Raw genomic sequence first — 10,261 nt, forward strand, 5'->3', positions numbered from 1 at the left:
TATGTAATGTCCTTCTTTGTCTGTTTTGATCTTTGTTGGTTTAAAGTCTGTTTTATCAGAGACTAGGATTGCAACCTCTCCTTTTTTAATTTGTTTTCCATTTGCTTGGTAGATCTTCCTCCATCCCTTTATTTTGAGCCTATTTGTGTCTCTGCACATGAGATGGATCTCCTGAATACAGCACACTGATGGGTCTTGACTCTTATCCAACTTGCCAGTCTGTGTCTTTTAGTTGGAGCATTTAGCCCATTTACATTTAAGGTTAATATTGTTATGTGTGAACTTGATCCTGTCATTATGATGCTAGCTGGTTATTTTGCTCGTTAGTTGATGCAGTTTCTTCCTAGCATTGATGGTCTTTACATTTTGGCATGTTTTTGCACTGGCTGGTACTGGTTGTTCCTTTCCATGTTTAGTGCTTCCTTCAGGAGCTCTTGTAGGGCAGGCCTGGTGGTGACAAAATCTTTCGGCATTAGCTTGTCTGTAAAGGATTTTATTTCTTCTTCACTTATGAAACTTAGTTTGGCTGGATATGCAATTCTGGGTTGAAAATTCTTTTCTTTAAGAATGTTGAATATGGCCCCAACTCTCTTCTGACTTGTAGAGTTTCTGCCGAGAGATCTGCTGTTAGTCTGATGAGCTTCCCTTTGTAGGTAATCTGACCTTTCTCTCTAGCTGCCCTTAACATTTTTTCCTTCATTTCAACTTTGGTGAATCTGGCAATTATGTGTCTTGGAGTTGCTCTTCTCGAGGAGTATCTTTGTGGCGTTCTGTGTATTTCCTGAATTTGAATGTTGGCCTGCCTTGCTAGGTTGGGGATGTTCTCCTGGATAATATCCTGCAGAGTGTTTTCCAACTTGGTTACATTCTCCCCGTCAGCTTCAGGTATGCCAATCAGATGTAGATTTGGTCTTTTCACATAGTCCCATATTTCTTGGAGGCTTTGTTCATTTCTTTTTACTCCTTTTTCTCTAAACTTCTCTTCTCGCTTCATTTCACTCATTTGATCTTCAATCACTGATACCCTTTCTTCCAGTTGATTGAATCGGTTACTGGATCTTGTGCATCTGTCCCGTAGTTCTCGTGCCATGGTTTTCAGCTCTATCAGGTTATTTAAGGACTTCTCTACGTTGGTTTTTCTAGTTAGCCATTCTTCCAATCTTTTTTCAAGGTTTTTAGCTTCTTTGTGATGGGTTCGAACTTCCTCCTTTAGCTTGGAGAAGTTTGATCGTCTGAAGCCTTCTTCTCTCAACCCGTCAAAATCATTCTCCGTCCAGCTTTGTTCTGTTGCTGGCAATGAGTTGCATTCCTTTGGAGGGGGAGAGGCACTCTGATTTTTAGAATTTTCAACTTTTCTACTGTGTTTTTTCCCCATTTTTGTGGTTTTATCTACCTTTGGTCTTTGATGATGGTGACGTACAGATGGGGTTTTGGTGTGGATGTCCTTTCTGTTTGTTAGCTTTCCTTCTAACAGTCAGGACCCTCAGCTGCAGGTCTGTTGGAGTTTGCTGGAGGTCCCTCCAGACCCTGTTTGCCTAGGTATCAGCAGCAGAGGCTGCAGAAGAGTGAATACTGCTAAACAGCAAATGCTGCTGCCTGAGTGTTCCTCTGGAAGCTTCGTCTCAGAGGGGTACCTGGCCATGTGAGGTGTCAGTCTGCCCCTGCTGGGGGGTGCCTCCTGGTTAGGCTACTCGGGGGTCAGAGACCCACTTGAGGAGGCAGTCTGTCCATTCTCAGATCTCAAACTCCATGTTGGGAGAACCACTACTCTCTTCAAAGCTGTCAGGAACATTTAAATCTTCAGAGCCTTCTGCTGCCTTTTGTTTGGCTATTCCCTGTCCCCAGAGGTGGAGTCTATAGAGGCAGGCAGGCCTCCTTGAGCTGCAGTGGGTTCCACCCAGTTCGAGCTTCCGGGCTGCTTTGTTTACCTACTCAAGCCTCAGTAATGGTGTACGCCCCTCCCCCAGCCTCGCTGCCGCCTTGCAGTTAGATCTCAGACTGCTGTGCTAGCGTGGGACCCTCTGAGCCAGGCGCAGGATATAATCTCCTGGTGTGCTGTTTGCTAAGACCCTTGGAAAAGCACAGTATTAGGGTGGGAGTGACCCGATTTTTCAGGTGCTGTGTGTCACGGTTTCTCTTGGTTAGTAAAGGGAATTCCCTTACCCCTTTGCTTCCCAGGTGAGGCGATGCCTTGCCCTGCTTCAGTTCTCGCTTGGTGGGCTGCACCCACTGTCCTGCACCCACTGTCCAACACGCCCCAGTGATATGAACCTGGTACCTCAGTTGGAAATGCAGAAATCACCTGTGTTCTGTGTCGTTCACGCTGGGAGCTGTAGCCTGCAGCCGTTCCTATTCGGCCATCTTGGAACCACCCCTCTCTTTTTTCTTTTGAGACGGAGTTTTGCTTCTGTCACCCAGGCTGGAGTGCAATGGCACAATCTCAGCTCACTGCAACCTCCGCCTCCCAGATTCAAGCGATTTTCCTGCCTCAGCCTTCCAAATAGCTGGGATTACAGGCTTGTGCCACCATGCCTGGCTAATTTTTGTATTTTTAGTAGAGATTGGGTTTCACCATGTTGGTCAGGCTGGTGTTGAACTCCCGACTTCTAGTGATCTGCCCGCCTTGGCCTCCCAGAGTGCTGGGAATACAGACGTGAGCCACTGTGCCTGGCTGCCATCATTTTTTCCGTCGGCCCTCTCATCCATGACCCACACTACCTGTAGGTTGCCTTTGTGACCTGAATTTCAAGGCGGTGACTTAATATAGGTAGAGAAACAGCAATGTTAATGACGAACATGTTGGAACTTACAGAACTGAATATTTTTCTGGTTTCCAGAAAGGAAAATATTTGATCCCAGTGAAGCTATTTTTGGCTTCCTATTTTCTGGCCCCAAATCTTCCAAGAAAAAGTCTAAGGTCACACAAAATGAATTACATGCCTGTGGACTGGGTGGTTTTCAGTAGCTAAACCATTTAACTTTTCCAAACACTCATCCCACCAAGCTCAGGAAAAACAAATTTCACTCCCTTCTTACCTGAAACCTATTTCAGTCCTTTGGTTACCAGTGGAGATTTTATTTCATTTAGAATGAATGGAAAGGTTAAGCTAGGGCTGGAAAAGCACCCTGCATTGGCTAAATCCTCTCTCTGCTATTGCTGCAGCTATAACTCCCCAGGGGGTCATGTCTGAAATGGAGGAGAGTCAGTAAGACCTTAGGCCAGGCTGGGCCTGGTGGCTCACGCCTGTAATCCCAGCACTTTGGGAGGCTGAGGTGGGCGGATCACGAGATCAGGAGATCGAGACCATCCTGGCTAACACAGTGAAACCCTGTCTCTACTAAAAATACAAAAACAATTGCCAGGCATAGTGGCAAGCACCTGTAATCCCAACTACTCAGGAGGCTGAGGCAGAAGAATTGCTTGAGCCTGGGAGGCGGAGGTTGCAGTGAGCCGAGATAGACTCTGTCTCAGAAAAAAAAAAAAAGAAGACCTTAGGCCAGGAAAGTCGCTGCCTAGACAAGTGAACAGGAAAAAACTCACTGTACTGTAACAAAAAACACTGATTTCAAAATCCCAAGTAATGCGACTCTGTCATCTAACCAGAGCCTGCAAGAGTACAAAATGTTGGTCAGATCCTGTGTGTGTCTCACTGGTCTAGACATCTCTGCTTTACCTGAGGTGTCTGGCCTACCTCTATGATTCATTTTGGGCTGGATGGGACACAAACTTCAGATAGCTGTGATGCCCACGCCCACTTCTGAGGCCACTGATCTTGTTTTCCCTCAGCTCCTATTATTCTAGTGGATTGGTTTGTACTACAAAACCCTGTGCACTCCTCTCACTACTACTCAAACCCTCCAATAGTGGCTGGGTACAATCTGTAGGCTAGTTAGCAACTGAGGCATGGCTGAACCTGAAATGAAAGAATATAGCAAGTAAAGTCAAGGCAAAGGCAAATCAAAACTTAAGTAATTAGATGTTAAAATAGATGGGTGAGGATGCCAATTGACATCGAGAAAAGACTTGACAAGAGGTTAGCTTGTTTCAGATCAACACTTCAATCAAAAATAATGAGGAAAGCTGTACAAAGCATAAAAATATACTTGAAGGCATTGGAGTGCTACCACAGTAACTAACACTGTAGGGGCCAAGAACCCAGAAAGAAGGGAAGCCCAGAGAGAGAAGAGTGGTATTTGGTGTTGTAACAGAACTGTCAGGTTTGTATGTCTGTGGGGCAACAACAGATCAATATTACACTGACAACAGGGACTGCAGCAACATGGGAGTTTAATAATCCAAGGCCACTGGATGAGAAAATGGTGGGGAGTTCTCAAGCCGTGAATCTGTTCCCTTGAGGGGTTCTGGGCAAGTGTTTTTAAGGGGATGGTGGAGGACAACAGGCTGGAAAATTGGGGCTGTTTACTGGTCCTGGTAAAGAGATGAAATCATAGGATAGGCAAAGTGTTCTTCCATGAGTCAGCTTCTTCCCGGGCCCTTCAGACCAGCTGGTGTCGGCAGTTTCCTTGGTATGCAAAACCTAAAGGAGAAATTCTTAGATTTTATCTATAGAAGAAAGTCTTGTGACAAGGCCTACATTATCCTGGGGTAGTAAGCACTGACTAGCTACAAGAAAGTGGGCCAAAGGGCAAGTTGGCTTAATGATTACTGCTGACTGTACTGCAAACCTAGTTGAATTTTATCTTCTCCCTTAATCAATTTTATAAAGTTTTCTTGGGGATGGTTTCAGTGCCACATCTGCCAATTTGAAAGCAGGGGCTGAGAAGCTGAGCAGTGATTTTGGACTCTCACAAGGCTGGGGTGTTTGTAATTACAATTCAGGACCTGCCAAAGATGAAACCCAGTCTTAAAGTTTGGATATCTAAAGGGCTACAGCCTAGGAGTAAAGGTGAAACAGATCAGTTCTCAGAAGGCTGAAGACCGTCTTCTAAACAGCTCATTCCCTTATTTCCTACCTTGTTTGCCAGAAGTAAGAGTAGATAATCTTGAGGAAGATTATAACATCTACAGCCTCAATTATGTACAGATTTTCATATACAGTGTCTGGCATTCAATCAGAAATACGCAGGCAAACAAAAGACAAAACAGAACCAAGAGGGGAAAAACAAACAGATAACAGAAACAGAATCACAGGAGACCCAGATGTTGGAATTATCATGTATGAGCTTTAACTGTAGTTAATATGTTTAATAAATTAAATAGTGAGCAAGAATATCAGCAGGTAACTGAAAATATATTGAAGAATCAAATGCAAAATCTGGAACTGAAAAATACACAAATTAAAATTAACAACTCAATAGATCAGTTTAGCAGAATATTAGATATAGATGATGAAAGAAAAATAAAAACTGGAGGATATGTAGAATAAAATATTTAAACTAAATATGGAAAGACAAAAGATAGGAAATTCAGAAAACAACATGAGATAAGGGACATGGTTAAAAGGTGTAATATATGTGTTTAAATGTGGTGTGAGAGGAGGAGAGAAAAATAATATGGCAGAAGGAATATTTGAAGAGATAATGGCCAAGATTCAAGAGATAATAAAAAAAGCTCTGGCAAGATAAATACAAAGAAAACTACACACAGGCACTATATGGAAAGCTATTAAAAATCGAAGACAAAAATAATTGGAGGATTAAAAATACATTGCCCTTAAAGGAGCAACAAGACTAAAAAAACCATGAAAGGTAGAAGACAATAGAATGATTCCTTTGAACTGAAGAAAGAAAATAACTGCCAAGCCAAATCTCTGTATCTCACAAAAACCTTCAAAAATGAAAACAAAAAGACATTTTCACAGTAAGAAAAAGAAAAACACAAGGAATTTGTCACCAGCAGACCAAGAAATGGTAAAGGGAGTTCTTCAGGTAGAAGAAATGTAATTCCAAAGAAACCACAAAGGTACAGAAAGGGTTAAATAACAATGGGAAGAATAGGCTGGGCGCAGTGGCTCATGCCTACAATCCCAGCACTTTGGGAGACTGAGGTGGGCGGAACACCTGAGGTCAGGAGTTCGAGACCAGCCTGGCCAACATGGTGAAACCCCGACTCTCTTAAAAATACAAAATTTACCTGGGTGTGGTGGTGTGCTTGTAATCCCAGCTACTCAGGAGGCTGAGGCAGATGAATCACTTGAATCCAGGAGGTGGAGGCTGCACTGAGCTGAGATCGTGCCACTGCACTCCAGCCTGGGCAACAAGAGCAAAACTCAGTCTCAAAAAAAATAAATAACAAATAAATAAATATGTGGGCAAATATAAATATGTATTAAATAATATATTTAAAGTTTAAAATATACAGAGTTACAAATGCATGACAAAACAGTAAAAAAGATGGAAAGGGAGTAATGTAGTTAAAGGTTCAAAGGCTCTTACATAGTTCAGGAAGTGTTAAAGTACTCAGTAGACAAGTTGTAATTTTGATGACTACTAAAAGAACAGTAAAAATATGTACAAGTAATATGCAAATTTTATTCCAAAAATGTGATGAGAGATATGCACACAAAAATGGGACAAACAGGATACAGTAAGATGGTAAATTTAAGCTAAAAATATCAATAATTATCTTGAATATAAATGAACTAAATACTCCATTTAAAAGACAAAGATTGGCCGGCACGGTGGCTGATGCCTGTAATCCCAGCACTTTGGGAGGCCAAGGCAGGTGGATCACCTGGGGTCAGGAGTTCGAGACCAGCCTGGCCAACATGGTGAAACCCTGTCTCTACTAAAAATACAAAAATTAGCTGGGTGTGGTGGTGCACACCTGTAATCCCAGCTACTCAGGAGACTGAGTCAGGAGAATTGCTTGAACACCGGAGGCAGAGATTGCAGTAAGCCAAGGGAAAAAAAAAAAAAAAAAAGATTGTTAACAAGATCAAAAATCCTAACTATATGGTGGTTTATACCAGGCGTGGTGGCTCATGCCTGTAATCCCAGCACTTTGGGAGGCCAAGACAGGTGGATCATGAGGTCAGGAGGTCAAGACCATCCTGGCTAACATGGGGAAAGCCCCTCTCTACTAAAAATACCAAAAATTAGCCAGGCGAGGTGGCGGGTGCCTGTAGTCCCAGCTACTCAGGAGTTTGAGGCAGGAGAATGGTGTGAACCCAGGAGGCGGAGCTTTGCAGTGAGCCGAGATTGTGCCACTGCACTCCAGCCTGGGCGACAGAGCAAGACTCTGTCTCAAAAACAAACAAAAAAGGCATACCTTACATATAAAGCTACAGAAGTTGAAAGTAAAATGACAAAGCTATCCTATATAAACCTGATATAGCTATACTAACACCAGACAAACTAACTTTAGGGCAAGAAGTATTACTAGAGAAGAAGAGGGCATTTCATATTAAAGGGGACACTCTATAAAAAAAACTTCCAAATTTATATGTATCTAATAACACAGTCTCAAATATATAAATCATAAATTGATGAGTAACAAATGTAGAACTATAGACTTTTCCCAAAAAGTCTATAATATACAGAATCTGAATAACATAACAAAACTGAATTGATATATATATAAAAAATATATAAGGCTATCATTGCAGAACATGCATTTTTCCTCAATTGCCAATTGCAACATTTACTAAAATTGACAACATACTGAGCCAAAAAGCAAGGCTAGCAAGTTCCAAAGAATTAATATCATACAGTTTATCTGACCACAGTTAAGTAATAACTAGAAAATAATCTCTAGAAAATCATCCAATATTTGGCAACTAACAAACATGAGTCTAATTAATCCATGGGTCAAAGAAGAATTCATAATGGAAATTAAATAATAGTTGAACTGATTAGTTTAAAAAAAGACATATCAAAACTTGTCTAATGCAGCTAAAGCCAACGCTTAAAGAGAAATTTATAACCTTAAAGTGTATACAATAGAAAAGAACAAAAGCTGAAAACCAAAGAACTGAGTGTCCATCTCGAGAAGCTAGAAAAATAACTAAATAAGAAAACAGAAGGAATAATTATAAATGCAAAAATGAATAAAGTAAAACAAACAAAACCAAAAATGATCAACATAACCAAAAATTGGTTCTTTGAAAAGGCAAGAGAAGGCAAAAATAAGCAGTATCAGGAATGAAAAAGGGGACATATCTATAGCTGTTACAGAAATACTGAGTTACTTTATGTCAATAAATTTGAAAATGAAAATGAGATGGACATATTCTTGTAACAGTGACTCTCATAGCATAGTTTATAGTCCTCTGGGAGTGTTCAAGGCTGTCTTAGATAATCAAGGAGGTCAAAATTATTTTCATTATACTACTAACATATCATCTTCCATTAACTGTATTAACATTTGTAATAATTGTGCAAAAGCAGCGGTAAAACTGCGTAATTTGTCAGAGCCAATCATGGCAAGTCTATTTCTCTTGCCAGTGATTGGCTTAGAAAACCAGGGAATAGGAACAAATTAAGGATCTTGTATATGTCAAATCTTATATTGACAAGATGCAAGAAGAAACACCCTATAGCTTTGGAGAAGTTTTTCCTTTCAAGAAAGGTAACTGGAAGTGGTTTTTTCCTTTCTGGATGATGATGTGTGTGGAATGCAGCCCAGAACTACAGGCAACTGTCTCCCACCTGAAAAGGAAGCGGGCACACAGAGGTTGGAGCTGAGAAAATTACAGATACACAGAGCTGAAGTAAACATGAATAATCCAATCCTGAAAGCTCAGTTTCATTTTTCAGTGAGCCAATTTTCTGTTCCAGAAACTTTAAGGTTTTGCTTTCTTGAAATTGTTAACAACCCAATTAAATTAACATTATAGAATTCACTGCTTAAATAAATGCTGTTTCATAGTGCAAATGTAGAAAAGGAGTCTCAAATTTGCAAGCTAGACAAATTTTTCTCTAAACAAAGGTGCACCTTAGACATTTGTACTACACTGTAGAGTTACCATTGCAACATTTGTGGAATTTTGTATTATTAATTGGTATACAACTGAGAAGTGGTGTGTGGTGCATTATTGAGTAAACTCATTAGCAGTACAGCCGACATTTTAAAAAACACAGGTTTGAACTGCATGGGGCAACTTACATGTGAATTTTCTTCAGTCTCTGCCATACTTGACAGTAAGACCAACTCTTCCTCTTTCTCCTCAGCCTATTCAATGTGAAGGCAATGAGGATGAAGACTTTTATGATGATCCACTTCCACTTACTGAATAGTAAATATATTATGATTAACATTTTCTTTTCTCTAGCTTACATTATTGTAAGAATACAGTATATAATACATATAGCATACAATCAATCAACTGTTTATTGGTAAGAGTTTCAATCAACAGTAGGCTATTACTAGTGTGAAACTGAAAGAGCTAATTCTTCCAGATGAATCCCAAGTGGCTAATTGGCCCTGGATTTAAAATGGAGCCAAGCAGCCATTTGCTGACTGGGATCACACAAACTCTAAGTTCCCTGACAACCCATACCTTTTTATCTTTGGAACTATCAGAGCTCACCTGAGCCAACCAATCAAGGCTCCACTGTATTGACCAATCGGAACTGAGCAAGTTTCAATTCTTCATTTGCATAAAAGGACCTACCTTGGGTAGGAACTTTTGCTATAAAACCTCAGTCTTGGGCCCCGCACGGGGCTCACGCCTGTAATCCCAGCAGTCTGGGAGACTGCCTGGGCAGATCACCTGAGGTGGGGAATTCGAGATCAGCCTGACCAACATGGAGAAACCCCGTTTCTAATAAAAATACAAAAATTAGCCAGGCGTGGTGGTGCATGCCTGTAATCCCAGCTACTCGGGAGGTTGAGGCAGGAGAATCGCTTGAATCCGGGAGGCAGAGGTTGTGGTGAGCCGAGATCGTGCCATTGCACTCCAGCCTGGGCAACAAGAGCGAAACTCCGTCTCAAAAAATAAAAATAAAAAAATAACACCCCAGTCTTCCCTTTGTTCTCTGGGACGTACCTCCATTTTACACCAAACGCTGCATTTCCCCAGTTTGCAAACTGTTCACTGAAATAAAGTCTCTTTGCAGAAGTCAAAAGTTATACGCAGATTTTCAACTGTGCCAGGTGTTGGCACCCCTAATCTCTGTGTTGTTCAAGGGTCAACTCTATTACAAACACACAGAGGCACTATTGGGTATCTGGTTAAGTTCAGTGCTACCCTGGGATGCCGACTTTATATGATAAAGACAGGTCAAGAATATTTGCTTTAAGATGAGGCCAGAGAAGTGGAGTATTTTTATATAGGCCAGTTGCTTCTGCATCCGTAAA

This window comes from Colobus angolensis, unplaced genomic scaffold (assembly GCF_000951035.1).
Source record: "Colobus angolensis palliatus isolate OR3802 unplaced genomic scaffold, Cang.pa_1.0 Scaffold3, whole genome shotgun sequence".
Taxonomy (NCBI): domain Eukaryota; kingdom Metazoa; phylum Chordata; class Mammalia; order Primates; family Cercopithecidae; genus Colobus; species Colobus angolensis.